Genomic DNA, 21,431 nt, shown 5'->3' with positions numbered 1-21,431 from the left:
CTCCATTTTGTAGGCAAAGTACTTGTCAGAGGTCTCATACCTCTCGACACGGGCATGAGTTCTAAAATACCAATTTCATCTCTTGGAACATCTCATATGCTCTGTGGCGTTCAAATCGTCTTTGAAGCCCCGATTCTAAGCCGTAAAGCATGGTGCACTAAACTATCAAGTAGTCATCATATCGAGCTTGCCAAACATTCATAACGTTTGCATCTGCTCCTGCAGTAGGTCTGTCACCTAGCGGTGCCTCAAGGATATAATTCTTCTGTGCAGCAGCGATGATAATCCTCAGATTAGGGACCTAGTCCGCATCATTGCTACTATCATCTTTCAACTTAGTTTTCTCTAGGAACATATCAAAAACATAGGGGAGCTACAACGGAAGCTATTGATCTACAACATAATTTGCAAATACTAACAGGACTGAGTTCATGATAAATTAAGTTCAATTAATCAAATTACTTGAGAACTCCCACTTAGATAGACATCCCTCAAGTCATCTTAATGATACGTGATCCAAATCAACTAAACCATGTATGATCATCATGTGAGATGGAGTAGTCATCAATGGTGAACATTTCTATGTTGATCATATCTACTATATGATTCACGTTTGACCTTTCGGTCTCCAGTGTTCCGAGGCCATGTTTGTACATGCTAGGCTCGTCAAGTTTAACCCAAGTATTCTGCATGTGCGAAACTATCTTTCACCCGTTGTATGTGAACATAGAGTCTATCACACCTGATCATCACATGGTGTGTCAACATGACGAACTGTCGCAATGGTGCATACTCAAGTGGAACACTTATACCTTGAAATTTAGTTAAGGGATCATCTTATAATGCAACCATCGTACTAAGCAAACTAAGATGCATAAAATATAAACATCACATGCAATCAAAATATGTGACATGATATGGCCATCATCATCTTGTGCTTTTGATCTCCATCTCCAAAGCATCATCATGATCTCCATTGTCACTGGCTCGACACCTTGATCTCCATCATTGCGTCGTGGTCGTCTCACCAACTATTGCTTCTACAACTATTGCTAACGCATAGTGATAAAGTAAAGCAATTACATGGTGTTTGCATTTCATACAATAAAGCAACAACCATAAGCCTCCTGCCGGTTGCCGATAACTTTTACAAAACATGATCATCTCATACAATAACATATATCATATCATGTGTTGGGGATATGACTATTGGGTATGACCCGCCTAGGAGGGGCCGGGTCATACCACTGGCGGTTCATAATCAGAAGGTCCAAGAAGATGTTGAAGACGACGGTTCATGAAACAAGCTTACTGAAGGCCCGAGACCCGGAGGAGACTTGAGGCCCACGGGTATAAACCGCCATATGTTTAAACTTGTATGTCAAGGAAGGTTTAGTTTTGTCACCGAATCGGACACGTTGTGTATGAGCCGGCCGGGACTCTGTAAGCCGCCGGGCACCAGCCTATGTATATAAAGGGGTGACCCGACAGTGGGTTAGGGCAAGAAACAACAAGTCGAGAACTAGGTCAAGCGTATTCGCTCCCTGGTATTCGAAACCCAAGTAATACAACCTAAAGCAGGAGTAGGCCTTTACCTCATTGTGAGGGTCCGAACCTGGGTAAACTCTTTCTGTCCCTTGTCGCATTTTAACCCCTTCAAGCTAAGTACATTGCGATGGCTCCACACCTAAGTCCTCATGCTAGGGCATCTGCCGTGACAATTCCACGATAGTTAGTGCCCACCTTGGGGCCAGCACATGGTGGTTTCGAGTTCTTGAAGGGAAGCTTCACAGGGCTCAAGGGATACTCTATGGGCCGGATGACCAAGAGTCGTCATGGCAAGCTCTACATCGATGACGCGGGTTGGGGCCCCGAGGCCAGCTCAATCGAGTACGGGTGCTGGGTCCCCTTTGGCGGAATCCATGTCTTCATTGACAAGATTGGTGAACCGGAAGCTGAGCCGGACACCCGCATCGACATCGTTGAGACGGCTCAGTGTGCGCGACCCGCCAGGGTTCAAGCCGCCCCAAAGCATGTCTTTGTCGGCTTTACTCAAGGAGTGGATTTGGAAGAGGATCTGAGTCTGGTGGTAAGACGGCCATCTATTCAGGTGATGAGTCTTCAACTGGCGAGACCAATTCCATCTATCAGGTTCAGGATGGTGTGCTTGGGGTCTGTTCCAATGATGACAGTATTCCGTACCCCTACGAGCCGCCAAACCAGGTTGCGATCTTCATGGCCGGTACATTGCCAGGGCAGAATTCTTCAACAACAGTAGCAATGATCTCTGGGTCAGCAACAACAGTAGCAGCCGGGGCATGAGGCCCTATGCCCCGCCGGCTCAAGTCTTATCGAATCTATTGGATGCTCTGGCAACAATGTTAATAGCAGAGGTAACCCCGGAGAACCAAACTCAGCATAACATGGATGTTGAAAAGTTACGTGACGAGATAGCCCAAGCTAAAGAGGATCTAAACGCTGAAAACACCTAGATGGCGTCCGAGCGAGCCGCTTCGGAGAGGGAGGCAGAGCGGCTTCAAGCAGAGAACTTTCGCTTGAGCTTGGACCGGGACGCATCAAACGCTGTCTTCAACAGAAGGCATGTGACTTGGTTACCCCTAGTTTATGATGCGAGGAACCTTTTCAACACGCCTAGGGCAGGAACCAGTAACCCGCCTGGGGTGGATAGGGCCGTTGAGGCGCCAGCGGCTGGATGATGACCCACAAGTGTAGGGGATCTATCGTAGTCCTTTCAATAAGTAAGAGTGTCGAACCCAACGAGGAGCAGAAGGAAATGATAAGCGGTTTTCAGTAAGGTTTTCTGTGCAAGCACTGAAATTGTAGGTAATAAATAGTTTTGTGATAAGATAAATAGTAACAAGCAACAAGCAAATAAAGTAAATAAAGTGCAACAAGGTGGCCCAATCCTTTATGTAGCAAAGCATAAGCCTGGACAATTTCTAATAATGAGAAAGGAGCTCCCGAGGACACATTGGGAATTATCGTCAAGCTAGTTTTCATCACGCTCAAATGATTCGCGTTCGGTACTTTGATAATTTGATATGTGGGTGGACCGGTACTTGGGTACTGTCCTAACTTGGACAAGCATCCCACTTATGATTAACCCCTATTGCAAGCATCCGCAACTACAAAAGAAGTATTAAGGTAAACCTAACCACAACATTAAACATATGGATCCATATCAACCCCTAACGAAGCAACGCATAAACTAGGGTTTAAGCTTCTGTCACTCTAGCAACCCATCATCTACTTATTACTTCCCCATGCCTTCCTCTAGACCCAAATAATGGTGAAGTGTCATGTAGTCGACGTTCACGTAACACCACTAGAGGAAAAGACAACATACATCTCATCAAAATATCGAACGAATACCAAATTCACATGACTACTAATAGCAAGACTTCTCCCATGTCCTCAGGAACAAACATAACTACTCACAAAGCATATTCATGTTCATAATCAGAGGTATAATAATATGCATTAAGGATCTGAACATATGATCTTCCACCAAGTAAACCAATAAGTATCAAGTACAAGGAGTAATCAACACTACTAGCAACCCACATGTACCAATTTGTGGTTTTGATACAAGATTGGATACAAGAGATGAACTAGGATTTTGAGAGGAGATGGTGCTGGTGAATATGTTGATGGATATTGATCCCCTCCCGACGAGAGGATCGTTGGTGATGAAGTTGGTGATGATTTCCCCATCCCGGAGGGAAGTGTCCCCGGCAGAACAGCTTCGCCAGAGCCCTAGATTGATTCTGCCAAGGTTCCGCCTCGTGGCAGCGGAGTTTCGTCCCGTAAGGTTGCCCACAATTTTTTCCAGGGTAGAAGTGATGATATAGCAGAAGATGGACGCCGGAGGCCCACCGGGGGCCCCAGGAGATAGGGGGCGCGCCCTATAGGGGGGCGCCCCCCTGTCTCCTGGACAAGGTGTGGGCCCCCTGGCCTATTTCTTTCGCTCAGAAATTCTTATAAATTCCAAAAAGTTGTTTCATGGATTTTCAGGACTTTTGGAGCTGTGCAGAATAGGTTTCCAACGTTTGCTCAGCCAGAATTCCAGCTGCCGGTATTCCCCATCTTCATGGTAAACCTTGTAAAAGAAGAGAGAATAGCCATAAGTATTGAGATATAATGTGTAATAAAAGCCCATAATGCAATAAATATTGATATGAAAGCATGATGCAAAATGGACGTATCAACTCCCCCAATCTTAGACCTCGCTTGTCCTAAAGCGGAAGCCGAAATCGAAAAATATGTCCACATGTTTAGAGATAGAGGTTTCGATAAAAATAAAATACGGACATGAGGGCATCATGATCATTATAATAACAGCAACATATATAGATTTTTTCATATGATTTCTTATGCTCAAGTAACAAGCAATTCACAATGTCAAGTATGGTTCAAAAACTTCATTGGGAACTAACAAACTATAATCCGAGTCACTAAAGCAATTGCAATTTATCGTAACATCGGAAAGAGTCAATAATAGATCTTTTCAACAATCTCACATATTCAACTATCTCGTAGTCCCTACAATTGCTAACACTCACGCAATACTTGTGGTTATAGAGTTTCAGCCGGACACTAAGAAAGATAGGGGCTTATTGTGTTGCCTCCTCACATATTCACCTTTAGGTGATGTTAACAATAATAGTCCATGCTAACTTACATCCAATGGATATATGTATCATGATCTTTCAAACACGAGGAGCTTGCGAAAGGATAAAATAAAAAGGGAAAGGCGAAGATCACCTTGACTCAAGCATAAAGTAAAAACATAAAGTAAAAGATAGGCCCTTCGCAGAGGGAAGCAGAGGTTGTCATGCGCGTTCAGGGTTGATGCATAAAATCTTAATGCAAAATAACGTCACTTTATATTGCCCCTTGTATGTGGACCTTTATTATGCAGTCAGTCGCTTTTATTACTTCCACAACAAGTTCGTACAAAGCTTATTTTCTCTGCACTAATAAGTCATACATATTTAGAGAGCAATTTTTATTGCTTGCACCGATGACAACTTGCTTGAAGGATCTTACTCAATCCATAGGTAGGTATGGTGGAATCTCATGGCAAAACTGGGTTTAAGGATATTTGGAAGCACAAGTAGTATTTCTACTTGGTGCAAGGAATTTGGCTAGCTTGAGGGGGAAAGGCAAGCTCAACATGTTTGGAAGGTCAATGACAATATACTTTAACTGAGATGTCAGAAAACATAAACCATTATGTTGTCTTCCTTGTCCAACATCAACTCTTTTAGCATGTCATACTTAATGAGCGCTTCACAATCATAAAAGATGTCCAAGATAATATATCTATATGTGGACCCCTCTTTCCTTATCTCTTCCTATTAATTGCAACGATGACCAAGGCTACGTTCATCAACTCTCAACAATTTTTATGCCTCATACTTTCTATGTGTGAAGTTATCACTATCCATAAGATCAATATGAACTCTTTTATTCTTTCTATTTTCTCAAGATCATAGCACATAGCAAAGCCCTTGACTCAACACTAAACTTTATTATAGATAGCACACGGACTCGATTACATAAAGAGATCACAATGCAAAACTCAAAACTACTTGAAATCAAAACTACAAACTACTAAATCAAGACACTACTAAAAGGATCGAGCTAAATAAAGCGGTAAAGATAGGAGTGTGATGGTGATACGATACCGGGGCACCTCCCCCAAGCTTGGCAGTTGCCAAGGGGAGTGCCCATACCCATGTGATTATTTCTCCTTCTTCACGGTTGGTGTTATAATCTTCTTGGCGATGATGCCCTTCAGGATGCGGTTCTCCTCCTCGAGCTTATTAACTTGTTGTTTGAGATCCATAATTTCTTTACGGAGGTTGCCCGTAATGGCCAACGCTCCTTTTACCCAAGGATGCTGCATAGCTTCTGGACAACAAGTGAAACTCTTTTTCATATTTTCATAAGAAAGAAATCTAGAGTTGGAAGGGATGACCGAAGTTGGAATAGCCACGTTCGGTAGTTCCCCCATCATGATTTCTGTTCGGAGACGAGAGGTGACTTCTTGATCTTCTTCCATGGCATCTATCCTTTTCAAATCAGCGTCCATCTGATCCTCCGTTGATGATCCAAAGCGGTAGGCGTCGTTATTCGCTCCTGGACCTGGCGTTGGGTGAGACACCCGGCTCTCCCCAACTGACTCCTGAGAAGACATCTTGCTTAATTCTGCAAGAGGAACAACTCGAAATGAAAACAGAGGATGTTTGCGTGATATGGTGGTCAAAACCTTCGGGAGTATATATAATGAATTTTTACCGACCAAAATACGTAACATACAAGAAAACAGAGTCCGGGACGCACACGAGATGCCCACGAGATAGGGGGTGTGCCCTACAGGGGGGGGGGCCTCCACTCTCGTGGGAGCCTTGTGTCCCTTTCGGACTACTTCTTTCTTCCTAAAATTTTTAAATAATCCAAAACTGATAAAAATTGCCATTGGAGTTGTTTTGGAGTCGGTTTACTTACCGTCCCACATACCTATGCCTTTTCGGAGTCTGGAACATTCTGGAAAGTGTCCCTCATGTATTCCTCAGGGGTTACGGTTTCAATAATATTAGTTTCAACATTGATAGGATTACCTGAAATATAGTGTTTAATTCTTTGACCGTTTACCACCCTCGGATTCGTGCCTTCGAAGTTGTTGATTTTTATAGCACCAGAATGGTAGACCTCCTCGATAACGTAGGGACCTTCCCATTTTGAGAGAAGTTTTCCTGCAAAAAATCTTAAACGAGAGTTGAATAATAACACATAATCTCCTACGTTAAACTCACGCTTTTGTATCCTCTTATCATGCCAGCGTTTGACTTTTTCTTTGAAAAGCTTGGCATTCTCATAAGCTTGGGTCCTCCATTCGTCAAGTGAGCTAATATCAAATAACCTCTTCTCACCGGCAAGTTTGAAGTCATAATTAAGCTCTTTGATAGCCCAATATGCCTTATGTTCAAGTTCAAGAGGTAAATGACACGCTTTTCCATAAACCATCTTATAAGAAGACATACCCATAGGATTTTTGTATGCAGTTCTATAGGCCCATAATGCATCATCAAGTTTTTTGGACCAATTCTTTCTAGATCTGTTCACAGTCTTTTGCAAAATTAATTTGAGCTCTCTATTGCTCAACTCTACTTGACCACTAGACTGCAGATGATAAGGAGATGCTATTCTATGATTGACATCATACTTAGCAAGCATCTTACGGAAAGCACCATGAATAAAATGTGAACCACCATCAGTCATAAGATATCTAGGGACTCCAAACCTCAGAATAATAACTTCTTTAAGCATTTTAATAGAAGTATTATGATCAGCACTACTAGTTGGAATATCTTCTACCCACTTAGTAACGTAATCAACAGCAACTAAAATATGTGTATAACCATTAGAGGCAGGAAAAGGTCCCATATAGTCAAAGCCCCGAACATCAAACGGTTCAATAACAAGAGAATAATTCATAGGCATTTCTTGACATCTACTAATGTTACCTACTCTTTGACATTCATCACGGGATAAAACAAACTTACGAGCATCTTTGAAAAGAGTAGGCCAATAAAAACCAGATTGTAGTACCTTGTGTGCAGTTCTATCTCCAGCGTGGTGTCCTCCATAAGATTCAGAGTGACACTTACATAGAATCTGTTCCTGTTGATGCTCAGGAACACAATGTCTAATAACACCATCTACTCCTTCTTTATAAAGGTGTGGATCATCCCAGAAGTAATGTCTTAAATCATAAAAGAACTTTTTCTTTTGCTGGTATGTGAAACTAGGCGGTAAATATTTAGCAACAATGTAATTAGCATAATCAGCATACCAAGGGGCAGTACGAGAAGCATTGATGACAGCTAATTGTTCATCAGGAAAGCTATCATTAATAGGCAGTGGGTCATCAAGAACATTCTCTAACCTATACAAGTTATCTACAACGGGGTTCTCAGCTCCCTTTTTGTCAATAATATGCAAGTCAAATTCTCGGAGCAAGAGAACCCATCTAATGAGTCTAGGCTTAGCATCTTTCTTTTCCATAAGATATTTAATAGCAGCATGATCAGTGTGAATAGTAACTTTGGAATCAACAATATAAGGTCTAAACTTATCACATGCAAACACAACTGCGAAGAACTCTTTTTCAGTAGTAACATAATTTCTCTGGGTAGTATCAAGAGTCTTACTAGCATACTGGATAACATTCAATTTCTTATCAACTCTTTGCCCAAGAACAGCACCTACAGCATAATCACTAGCATCAACATAATTTCAAAAGGTAAATTCCAATCAGGTGGCTGAACAATAGGTGCAGTGATCAAAGCTTTCTTAAGTGTTTCAAAAGCTTCTACACAATCATCATCAAAGACAAAAGGAATATCTTTTTGCAATAAATTAGTCAGAGGCCTAGAGATTTTAGAAAAGTCCTTAATGAACCTCCTATAAAAACCGGCATGACCAAGGAAACTTCTTATACCTTTTATGTCCTTGGGACATGGCATCTTTTCAATAGCATCAACTTTGGCTTTATCAACTTCAATACCTTTTTCGGAGATCTTGTGCCCCAAGACAATGCCTTCATTAACCATAAAGTGACACTTTTCCCAATTCAGGACGAGACTAGTGTCTTCGCAACTCTGCAAAACTCGATCAAGGTTGCTCAAACAATCATCAAAAGAGGATCGATAGACAGAGAAGTCATCCATGAATACCTCACAAATCTTTTCACAAAAATCAGATAATATAGCCATCATGCATCTTTGAAAGGTTGTAGGTGCATTACATAAACCAAAAGGCATACATCTATAAGCAAAATGTAACATCCCAAAATTCTATATTTTGGAATGTTAAATTAAATAAATAAATAGGATTGTTTGTTTGATTGTTGTGTCATGGATTATGTGAAATTATTTTATTTCTTTCACGGGAATTAAAACCTTTTTTGTTCTTGTTTAAAACTTTTTCTAACCGTGTTATAAAAGAAAGCTATGGTTGGAAAGTTCATCCAATGACATTTCATTTACTGTTGAACTTTCCGAAATATTTTCAAACCACATTCAAATGAATGAGTGAGAATAAAATGACTTTCTCAGTTGTGGTGTAAAAATATTTCATAAGGATTTTATTTGGACCTTCTCTTTTGAAGTTGGAACTTATTTGTATTTTTTTTCTTTTTTTTTCAAAAAATCCATATAATGAAATTATGAGAGGAGATAATATGACTTCTCCAAAACTATTATTGGAAATATTCAATATTTCTTGTTAGTCATTTGGGTATTCATAAAACCTAAAACATATGATGCGGCAATTATGAAGCCCATAATGCATTATTAAAAATAAGTCTGTGCACGAAAATAAGTTTAATGAATTCTGAAACTAATGTGCGTAGACTCCAAATAATAAACATGTAAACATATACTTTTTTCTAAATCTTGTTAATGAAACTTTTCGCATAGTTAAATAAATAACTAATAAATCCTAGCCTGTCCTAATTGGGCCTGACCCATATATATCCCTCTCTCTCATTTGTTTTTTTTTCTGTCTTCCTTGTACATGGGTCGGCCGATCTAGCCCACCTCTACTCGATCTTCTTCTACCTCACGATCAGGTACACACGCTACAGAAAGAGAACTCCATGGACGCCTGTACCTCTTCCTCCCCTCCTCTCCCTTCACTCGCCGCACTATCTGACCTCCTGAATCGTCACCCGCGCCCTCCCTCGACCCTTTGCCTACTCAGTGCGCATTGGAGACTCCCATAGTGGCCATTACAAGGCAGAGAAACAACCACCATTAAGCACCACCACCTGCTCGAATTCTGACCTCCCCCTCTCCTATAAATAGTACCCATAGGTGAACTTCACAGTCCTCATCCCCTCCCGAGAAAACCCCTCTCTACCTCGCCATCCTCTGCGAGCAATTGCTCGTCGGAGTTCGGAAACTCCGGCGGCCGCTCCACGCCGCCACGGGACGAGGCCGAGCCCGGGACATTGCCCAACGGACTTCCCTCATCGACCTCTTCGCCGTCCTCATTCTACTTGACGTTGGGGGACTTCTTCCTCAACTCCGGCGACCTTTTTCCCCAACTCCAGCGACTAACTCCGGTGAGCACTGTGTAAATCCCGTATTTGTTTTTCAGAAAAATACTCAAACTTCGGAAAATCATATCTCCTAAACCGTATGCCCAAATTCGACAAATTTTATTACCCCAGATTCCTTGGAACATCTAGTTCATTATAAAAATATGAGATCTCAGTTTTTGGCAAGTTAAAGTTTAGTTCTGTTTTGAATGTTAAATTGAGTACTTTTGCTATATCTTCTAATCTATAGGACATATAAAAATGTTTATTATATGAAAGTTCGACCTTAGGACATCACCTTTCTGTTGGAACTCATGGAATAATTTTTCAGCAAGATTTAGCTACTGTTTTAACATCAACACCTTAATTTGACCTTCTCGATCATTTAATAACTTTTGACATGAAGTTAAATCTTTTAGATTGATCCCTAGAAAACCTCTTTGGTCACATGCCATCATCATACAAATTTGGACTTAGGAAATGTTACATAGATTTTTGTAACATAAACCCTATGGCATCAACTCCATCTATCATTTTTATTGGACCCAAGTCAAATATTCCAATCAAACCCATTATAGACTTTGTCGTAGAACCTTGCCTCACAACTCTTCAAGCGGTGATCTTCACTTTGACCCAACCCTAGAAAAAAATCCTATATCATATTTTCATTCTTGATCTTATCTCAACCCGTAACCAAGTCCTAACAACTTATGTTGGAATGTTTTTATTTTTATTTTTTTATTTGTATTGTAATTCGAGTATTTTATTTGGACCTTTATTTGTGTGTTGTTGTGTGTTAAAGTACTTTCTTATATCGTTAGATATATCGTAACGAGAAGGAGAGACGACTCAATATAATATTTCATCTTCATCAACAGTACAAGGCAAGTTACATCTTGATCATGCCCTTTTATACCTATGTTTTATATATGCATTTAGTCCTTTGATGTAAGGTTTGCATGAATATGTTAGTTGGCTATATTATAAACCCAGTAGTGCAATGAGGTAGGTCTGAGCCTTTACTTCTTTGTCACCAACATTGTAGGGATTTTGCTATGCCATTGTAGACGGGGATTGGTATGTGAGATCATGAAAGTTGTGAGTGATATAATAATTAAGGGTAACCTTAAGGTGGCAACATTAACACACATCTGGGTGGATTGGTAAGGGGCACCCTGGAGAAACCAGTGGACTTGCCCGGGCACCCTGGAGAAACCAGTGGACTTGCCCAGGGGATCCCGGAGTACCCGTGTGATCACACTATGGACTACCCCCCAGGCTCAAAGGGATTCATCAATTTTTCATGACTAGAAGCTTTCCTGCACAGCCACAAACTATTATGGGCTCTGACTTAGTTGAGTATGTTGTGTGACCTCTTACCATGATAGACTAGCAGATGTAGTTATATATGTAGGTGTACCGGTCTACCCAGGGTTAAGAGGGAACACTTCAGAAAGACTATGTATCGATCTTCCGATTCTCAAACACCTGGCAGTGCGAGGACTACAAAGGAGGTGATCGAGTCTTGTGGGGAAAAGTGTGCAAACCTCTGTAGAGTGTAAAACTAATCGATTAGCCGTGTCCTCGGTTATGGACAATTTGAGCATCTGGAAAGTGGGAAATGAGCGATCTCATCACTCTTAATTAATTTAATGGGTTTTAAAGAATTTGGGTATAGATTGAATGGAGCAACCATCTTAATCATATAATGATGAATTATGTAGTAACAATATGATATTCTTTTGATGATAAGGAAAAATCAGCTTTATGCAAATTAAATTTAGAACCATCCACCAGCCATATTGCATGTATAAATAGGACATTTATTCATCTCTTGTGGTGTGACTTGCCAGTACATTCAACGTACTGACCTACACGGCTGCAACATAATGGTATTTTCTACAAGTACGTGATTTGATAGGGTTACGGTCCGCACTCAACTTGCCGATGGTGTTGATGGGACTCCACACCCGTTTGCCTGTTTTCGCTGAGATTCTTAAGGTATATATCATTTTTTCGTTACTTATACATGTGATTGCACTTTGATATATACATTGATGTACTGTGTGTGCTAGCATACCGATCTAGGGATAGCACAAATACACAGAGACTTGACCATCTGAGGTCGGGTCGCTACACAAAAGTACCAAAAGGGCAAGTAAAAGTAGTTTTAGATTGATCCTTCACAGACGTAGGTATTTGAGAGAAGCCAGAATAACCATATAGAAAGCAAAAATGTGTGTGTTTGGATAGCCTTTCTAGCATTTGATCGATAAAAGGTAAAGGGTAATGATCTTTCTTAGTAGCTTTATTTAACTTACAGAAATCAATTACCATCCTATAACCTATAATAATTCTTTGCGGGATCAATTCATCCTTATCATTAGGAATGACGGTAATACCTCCCTTTTTAGGGACACAATGGACAGGGCTTACCAATTCACTATCAGCAACGGGATAAATAATACCTGCCTCAAGGAGCTTTAGTATCTCCTTTCTTACCACTTCCTTCATCTTGGGATTTAATCATCTTTGAGGATCTCTAACTGGTTTGGCATCTTTCTCCACTGAAATCTTGTGTTGACATAATGTGGGACTAATGCCCTTAAGATCATCCAGAGTATATCCAATAGCTGCACGGTGCTTCTTCGGAGTTTTCAATAATCTTTCTTCTTTCTCTGAAAGGCTAGCACTAATAATAACATGATATATTTCTTTTTCATCAAGATAAGCATACTTAAGATTAACAAGTAATGGTTTATGTTCAAACACGGGATCACCCTTGGGTGGAGGGGGATCCCCAAGAATTTCAACGAGAAGGTTATGTTTTAGCAAAGGTTCCTTTTTAAGGAACACTTCATCTATTTCTACCCTTTCCTTCATAAACATATCCTTTTCATGGTCTAGCAAATATTGTTCTAAAGGATCAGTTGGAGGAACAACAATGGAAGCAAGACCAATAATCTCATCCTTACTAGGTGGTTCCCTTTCACGAGGTTGTCTACTAAACTTAGCAAAATTAAACTCATGAGACATACCATCTATGCCAACAGCAACAATATTCCTTTCACAATTAATCTTAGCACTAGCAGTATTCAAGAAGGGCCTACCAAAAATAATGGGACAAAAGGCATCTTGTGGGGAAGCAAGAACAAGAAAATCAGCAGGGTATTTAACCTCACAAAACTTCAACATCTCTAACAATCCCAATAGGTTTAATGGTATCCCTATTAGCAAGCTTAATAGTAACATCAATGTCTTCCAATTCAATGGGTGCAATGTCGTGCATAATTTTTTTTATAAAGATCATAAGGTATCGCACTAGCACTGTCACCCATATCACATAAGCCATGATAACAATGATCTCCTATTTTAACGGAAATAACAGGCGTGCCTACGACAGGTCTACATGTCTTAGTATCAGGTCTAGGAATATTAGCAGTCTCACCCAAGAAAGAAATAACATGCCCATCTAAGTCCTCATCCAAGAGATCTTTAACCATAGCAATACTAGGTTCAACATTAATTTGCTCAGGAGGTGTATAAGTCCTAGTATTACTCTTACGAACAACAGTCGAAGCTTTAGCATGATCCTTTATCCTAACAGGAAAAGGAGGTTTTTCAACATAAGCAGTAGGAACAATAGGATCACTATAGGTAATAGTTTTTTCTTTGACTGTAATAGGTGCAACTACTTTCACTTCAACAGGAGGATTATATTTAAACCACTTCTCCTTAGGGAGATCAACGTGAGTAGCAAAAGATTCACAAAAAGTAGCTACGATCTCAGAGTCAAGTCCATACTTAGCGCTAAATCCACGAAAAACATCGGTATCCATAAAAGATTTAACACAATCGAACTTAGGTGTCATACCTGACTCCTTACCATCGTCGGAACCCCAATCTTCAGAGTTGCGTTTAATTATTTCCAATAAGTCCCATTTGAAATCAATAGTCTTCAGCATATAAGAACCAGCATGGGAAGTATCGAGCAGGTTGCGATTATCTAGAGAAAGCCGAGCATAGAAATTCTGAATAATCATTTCCCGAGAGAGCTCATGATTGGGGCATGAATATAACATTGACTTAAGCCTCCCCCAAGCTTGAGAGATGCTTTATCCTTTGCGAGGCCATAAATTATATATGTAATTACGATCACGATGAATAAGATGCATAGGATAGAACTTCTGGTGAAATTCCAACTTCAATCGCTTATAATTCCAAGATCTTGTATCATCACATAGCCTATACCATGTCATTGCATCTCCCTTCAAAGATAAAGGGAAGACCTTCCTTTTGACAACATCATCGGGAATACCTGCAAGCTTAAATAATCCAGAAATTTCATCCACAAAGATAAGGTGTAAATCGGGATGCAATGTTCCATCTCCTGCAAATGGATTAGCTAGCAGTTTCTCTATCATACCCGAAGGAATCTCAAAGTAAATATTTTCATCAAGTTCAGTAGGTTGAGGAGCAAATCTTTGCTCTTTTGGTTGGGGTGAAGATACCCCAAACAAGCCCCTCAAAGGATTAGTTTCCATAGTGACAAGTAACAGAAAATTTCAGCACACTATATAAATGTTTCCTTACCAAGTTCCACTCACCAAAAGCGCTACACTCCCCGGCAACGGCGCCAGAAAAGAGTCTTGATGAACCACAAGTGTAGGGGATCTATCATAGTCCTTTCGATAAGTAAGAGTGTCGAACCCAACGAGGAGCAGAAGGAAATGATAAGCGGTTTTCAGTAAAGTTTTCTCTGCAAGCACTGAAATTGTAGGTAACAGATAGTTTTGTGATAAGATAAATAGTAACGAGCAACAAGCAAATAAAGTAAAGAAAGTGCAGCAAGGTGGACCAATCCTTTATGTAGCAAAGGATAAGCCTGGACAATTTCTAATAATGAGAAAGGAGCTCCCAAGGACACATTGGGAATTATCGTCAAGTTAGTTTTCATCATGCTCAAATGATTCGCGTTCAGTACTTTGATAATTTGATATGTGGATGGACCGGTACTTGGGTACTGTCTTAACTTGGACAAGCATCCCACTTATGATTAACCCCTATTGCAAGCATCCGCAACTACAAAAGAACTATTAAGGTAAACCTAACCACGACATTAAACATATGGATCCATATCAACCCCTAATGAAGCAACGCATAAACTAGGGTTTAAGCTTCTGTCACTCTAGCAACCCATCATCTACTTATTACTTCCCCATGCCTTCCTCTAGGCCCAAATAATGGTGAAGTGTCATGTAGTCGACGTTCACATAACACCACTAGAGGAAAAGACAACATACATCTCATCAAAGTATCGAACGAATACCAAATTCACATGACTACTAATAGCAAGACTTCTTCCATGTCCTCAGGAACAAACGTAACTACTCACAAAGCATATTCATGTTCATAATCAGAGGTGTAATAATATGCATTAAGGATCTGAACATATGATCTTCCACCAAGTAAACCAATAAGTATCAAGTACAAGGAGTAATCAACACTACTAGCAACCCACATGTACCAATTTGTGGTTTTGATACAAGATTGGATACAAGAGATGAAGTAGGGTTTTGAGAGGAGATGGTGCTGCTGAAGATCTTGATGGAGATTGATGCCCTCCCGGTGAGAGGATCGTTGGTGATGATGTTGGTGATGATTTCCCCCTCCCGGAGGGAAGTGTCCCCGGCAGAACAGCTCTGCCAGAGCCCTAGATTGATTCTGCCAAGGTTCCGCCTCGTGGCGGCGGAGTTTCGTCCTGTAAGCTTGCCCATGATTTTTTCCAGGGTAGAAGTGATGATATAGCAGAAGATGGATGCTGGAGGCCCACCGGGGCCCCCAGGAGATAGGGGCGCGCCCTATAGGGGGGGCGCCCCCTATCTCCTGGACAGGTTGTGGGCCCCCTGGCCTATTTCTTTCGCTCAGAAATTCTTATAAATTCCAAAAAGTTGTTTCGTGGAGTTTCAGGACTTTTGGAGCTGCAGAATAGGTTTCCAACGTTTGCACCTTTTCCAGCCAGAATTCCAGCTGCCGGTATTCCCCCTCTTCATGGTAAACCTTGTAAAATAAGAGAGAATAGCCATAAGTATTTAGATATAATGTGTAATAATAGCCCATAATGCAATAAATATTGATATAAAAGCATGATGCAAAATGGACGTATGACTGGAGAACCGGTTCAGCCACGTGCTGCAGACCCCCCACGTTTGAATTTCACCCCTCCTCAGCACATTCCGACGCCCTCGGGTCATTTTTCTAATCCTTTGGATAACATGATAGCTGCGGCTACTCGGCTGGCAGCCCTCCTAGTTCAGGATGAGTCGCCAGCAACGATGGAAATGCGGAGAGCTGGAGAAATTCTTCAGACTGTTGTGGCCCAACAGGCGGCTTATTCATACAGTCGCGAACGGATTCATTCAACACCACGTCACAGCCAGAGTTATAGCAGACATATTGATGAACCGGCCATGTAAAGAAGTGAACGGCACCGCAACCAGCCTCGTAGGCCTGACCTGTCACGTGCTGGTAATGATTCTCAGGCTTTGGTGGACCAGGGCAGAGTGCGACGTGAGGCAGACTTGGCGGCTCAGTTGGCGGCTCAACAACAATCTCCGGTTTATCCATCAGCGTCTATAGAGGAAGGAGTGACCTCTAGAACCTTGGGTGTGCCGTGTTTAGTGCCGGCTCTATGCAACGAACGCTTGCCTAAGGATTTCAAGGGCCCCCGTTAAGTGCCTAACTACACGGTGAATCAGCCCCCAGAGGCTTGGATTGAAAGCTATGAGATGGCTATGGAGATGCTAGATGTTAGTGATGCTGTGTGTGCTAAGTATTTCACCATGATGTTGGATGGGCCAGCTCGTACTTTGTTGAAAGGGCTGCCTGCTAACTCCATTGGATCATGGACGGAGTTGAAAAGGCGATTTATTCAAAAATTTAAAGACACATGCAAGCAGCCTATGTAAATTCTAGATTTGGATTCTTGTGTCCAGGTTGAAGGCGAGTCAACAACCAATTGGGTGCGTCGGATCTCAGCTGTTATACACTCATCGGACAGTATCAATGCCGGTTCAGCAGTCCTGATGTTAGAGAAGAACTGTCATTTTCTTCCCCTTAAACAAAAATTGGGGCGGCTTATGCGTAATTGCAATGACATGGGGGAGCTCATGGCGGCTCTCGTCAAGTATGCCGACTCAGATAGCACGAAAGACCCTGAGTCTGATGAGGAGAAGACTGGGAAGGGGAAGAAGAGTGGCAATGCAAAGGGACAACACAACATGGCGGTCTTGATAACCCACAAGTATAGGGGGTCATGACAGTTTTCGAGGGTAGAGTATTCAACCCAAATTTATAGATTCGACACAAGGGGAGCCAAAGAATATTTGAAGGTATTAGCAACTAAGTTGTCAATTCAACCACACCTGGAAATTAATTATCTGTAGCAAAGTGATCAGTAGCACAGTAATATGATAGTTTTGATAGTAGCGACATCAGCAATAGTAACAGTAACAGTGATAGCAGTATTTTGTAGCAAGTGTGATAGTAGCAGCAGCAATAGTAACTTAGCAGAAACAATATAAGATAAATTTGTAGGCATTGGATCGGTGACTTGTTGGATGATATTCATCATGTGACAGTTATAACCTAGGGCGATATGACACTAGCTCCAGTTCATTGATGTAATGTAGGCATGTATTCCGTAAATAGTCATACGTGCTTTATTAAAAGAACTTGCATAGCATATTTTGTCCTACCCTCCCATTGCAGCAGGGTCCATATTGGAAACTAAGGGATATTAAGGCCTCCTTTTAATACAGAACCGGAATAAAGCATTAACACAGAGTGAATACATGAACCCCTCAAACTACGGTCATCACCGAGAGTGGGCCCAGTTGTTGTCACTCCGGGGTTATCGAATCATAACCTTAGTAGGTGACTATAACTTGCAAGATCGGATCTAAACATGGATATAATGATGAATTCATAAACGGTTCAGATCTGAGTTCATGGCACCCGGGCCCAAAGTGACAAGCATTAAGCATAGCAAAGTCATAGGAACATCAATCTAAGAACATAGTGGATACTAGGGATCAGGACCTAACAAAACTAACTCGATTACATGATGAATCTCATCCAACTCCTCACCGACCAGTGAGCCTACGAAGGAATTACTCACTCCCGGTGGGGAGCATCATGGAATTGGCGATGGAGATGGGTTGGTGATGATGAAGAATGAAGATCCCCCTCTTCGGAGCCCCAAACGGACTCCATATCTGCCTTCCCGAGGAAGACCACGGCTTGGCGGCGGCTCCGTCTCGTGGATCGTGATAATTCTTTCTCCCTGATTTTTTTCTAGAAACATGTGATTTTATAGTATCAGGGGGGTCGTCTGCAGGGCCACCACATGGGTACAACCCACCTGGGCACGCCAGGAGAGGGGGCACGCCCTGGTGGGTTGTGCCCACCTAGGTGCCCCGCTCTGGCAGGTCTTGGCTCCAGAAATTCTTATTATTGATACAAAAAATCCTCGCAAAGTTTCATTCCATTCTGAGAACTTCTATTTCTGCACAAAAACAACACCATGGTAGTTCTGCTGAAAACAACGTCAGTCTGGGGTTAGTTTCATTCAAATCATGCAAATTAGAGTTCAAAACAAGAGGAAAAGCACGAGAAAAAGTAGATACATTGGAGACGTATCAGACGGGTCAAGGTGGTAATGGTAAACGTAAGGCGGACGACCATTTAGACTTCATGGCTAACACCAACACGCAGAGTCATAGCCAGTGTCGTAAGGGGAAAACACAAGAGCCCCGGTTTGTAGGGCCAAAGTTCAACCTAGAGGCCATGATGAATCAGCCTTGTCCGAAGCACGAAACCCATGATAAGCTGGCCAGTCATCTATGGAAGGATTGCTTCATCATGAGGGAGTATAGAAACTCTAACTTTTTTTAGAACAATCAGGGCCCGCATGGCGGTTCGGGTTCCGTCTCGCACGGGCCTGGTTTTGGCGGTGGCGGTTCAAGCTCTGGGTTTCAGGGCCAAGGCAATCAAGGTGGTTTTAATCAACAATCTGACCAAGGGAATCAGCAGCATCAGTCTAGTTATCAGAACAATCCAAAACAGCTGAATAGTGGTCAATATCATGTGTTTACCACAAGCCTGTGCAAGCGAGATCAGAAAATCCATAAGCGGGCGGTCAACTCAGTTGAGCCGGTGGTGCCTCGTTATTTGAGGTGGTCTGAGCAGCCTATCGTATGGAGCCGTGAGGATCACCTGCCCTAGGTTGACAATCCAGGTGAGTTGGCATTGGTGGTTGCTCCACAGGTAGGAGGGTATAAGCTTACGAAGGTGCTCCTAGATGGGGACAGCAGTATCAATATCCTTTACTATGAGACTTTTCGCCGTATGAACTTGACTGACAAAGATTTAAGGTGTCTTCGACTGTTTTCCATGGGGTGGTGCCTGGTAAGTCAGTATATCCATTGGGTAAGATAACACTGGAGGTAGCTTTTGGAGATGACCAGGATTCCAGAGCTAAGAAATTGACCTTTGAGGTGGTTAAGATCAAAATCCCATACCATGCTTTGTTTGGGCGGCCGACTTACGCCAAGTTTATGGCGCGGCCGTGTTATGTTTACTTGCAGCTTAAAATGTCGGGTCATAAAGGCACCATCACGGTGCATGGTGATAGGAAGATTGCTTTGTACTGTGAAGAGGGTGATGCTGCTTATGCTGAGTCGGCCTGTGAGCCTGAGGAGTTAAAGTTTTATAAAGACAATGTTGACCCGGCGGATATGACACCTTTGAAGAAGCCAACTACAGAGAATGACACCCTGCTGAAGTTTAAATTGGCAGATGACACTAAGATGGTTGATTTTGTTCCTGGCGACTCGTCCAAGCAATTCAGTATCAGTGCTAATATAGATCCGAAATAGGAAAGCGCGCTCATAGAGTTCATCCATGAGAACTAGGACATCTGTGCATGGAAACCTTCCGACATGCCAGGTGTACCGAGGGAACTCACTGAGCACACCCTTAATTTGGATCCAAAGTTTAAGCCGGTCAAGCAATTTCTTCGTTGTTTTAATGAGGAGAGGCGCAAGGCAATTGGTGAAGAGGTGGCCCGGCTCTTGGCGGCAGGATTCATCGTTGAAGTTTTTCATCCTGAGTGGTTGGGTAACCCGGTGTTGGTACTTAATAAAAATGGCACTTGGCGTATGTGTGTGGATTATACAGACCTTAATAAGGCATGTCCGGCCAATCCTTTTGCTCTCCCTCGTATTGATCAGATTATTGATGCTACGGCGGGTTGTGAGCGTTTGAGTTTTTTGGATGCTTATTCTGGTTATCATCAAATCAAGATGGCAGTGAAGGACCAGGAGAAGACAACTTTCATCACTCCCTTTGGAGTCTTTTGCTATGTGTCTATGCCTTTTGTGCTCAAGAGTGCCCAAGCGACTTATCAGCGGTGTGTTTAGAATTGCCTTCATGACCAGATTGGACGCGATGTTCATGCCTATGTGGATGATATTGTGGTGAAATCCAGAAAGAAGGAGGCTTTGATAGATGATCTGAAAGAGACCTTTGACAATCTTTGAGTCTATTAAATTATGCTTAACCCGACAAAGTGTGTCTTTGGCTTGCCAGCAGGCAAGTTATTGGGTTTCCTGGTTTCTGAGAGGGGCATTGAAGCAAACCCGGAGAAGATCAAGGCTATCACTTCTTTGGCTAAACTAGCATGTATCAATGACGTCCAGCGTTTGGCGGGTTGTATTGCAGCTTTGAGCCAATTTATAAGCCGCCTGGGGGAGAAGGCTATCCCTTTGTATCAAATGATGAAGAGGACAGATGACTTTGTCTGGAGCGATGCTGGTAATGAGACGTTTGAGGCGCTTAAAAGACAGCTGGCTGAGCCGCCAGTTCTTGCAGCTCCTATTGAGAAGGAGCCCTTGCTTTTATATGTGGCTGCAGACAACAGAGCTGTCAGTGTGGCAATTGTGGTTGAAAGGAAGGAATCAGGCAAGGAGTATCCGGTTCAAAGGCCGGTTTATTATGTTAGTGAGGTGCTCATTGAGTCTAAACAGAGATACCCACATTGGCAGAAATTGGTTTACGACATGTTCATGGTCAGCCGCTAGTTGAAGCAATATTTCCTTGGTCACCCCATCACTGTGGTTAGTTCTGCTCCCTTGGGGGATATTATTCAAAACAGAGAAGCCACAGGTCGGGTAGCTAAGTGGGCCATTGAGCTTGGACCCCATGGCTTGAAGTATGTGCCTCACACAGCTATAAAATC

Source organism: Triticum aestivum, chromosome 3B (genome assembly GCF_018294505.1).
Source record: "Triticum aestivum cultivar Chinese Spring chromosome 3B, IWGSC CS RefSeq v2.1, whole genome shotgun sequence".
Lineage (NCBI taxonomy): Eukaryota > Viridiplantae > Streptophyta > Magnoliopsida > Poales > Poaceae > Triticum > Triticum aestivum.
This window is presented reverse-complemented; position numbering follows the sequence as displayed.